Raw genomic sequence first — 474 nt, 5'->3', positions numbered from 1 at the left:
AGTGGCGAGTGTGTTGTGGCTGCATGTAATGGGTGGCGATGGCAACATTTCCAGCTTCAGTCACCTTAGAAGGAAGCACATAAACCGATAATTAATTCAAGCACACTGAATTACGCTTGGCTGGTGGCAGAGAACTCTGTCGGAAACGGCCGTGCCTTACGTGCAACGGTTCGAATCCAAAGTAGCAACTGGTCAGTCAGGGGATTTTCATTTTAAGGAAAATGCTACAAGGGGTGTAGGTCAGTATCCTACGACTACCATGTTCTGGACTATGGTGGCCAAGCCTCAGGCCCCCTACTCCCCGAAAGCAATACAGGACTGACTGTGACCTTTTTACAAAACCACTGTATACTCGTACAACAATTTCAGGGTGTATTAAAGTCTTATACAATAATTTCAGGGTGGTGTACGAGAGACTGGAGAATGAGATGACCATGGCCGAGCCCAGCTTCCCTCACCAGGACTCCACCACAC

The sequence above is a fragment of the Coenobita brevimanus genome, chromosome 6 (assembly GCF_032717465.1).
Source record: "Coenobita brevimanus isolate Jiangsu-jjx chromosome 6, ASM3271746v2, whole genome shotgun sequence".
Lineage (NCBI taxonomy): Eukaryota > Metazoa > Arthropoda > Malacostraca > Decapoda > Coenobitidae > Coenobita > Coenobita brevimanus.
The sequence above is the reverse complement of the archived record's forward strand: the minus strand, read 5'-3'. Positions refer to the sequence as shown.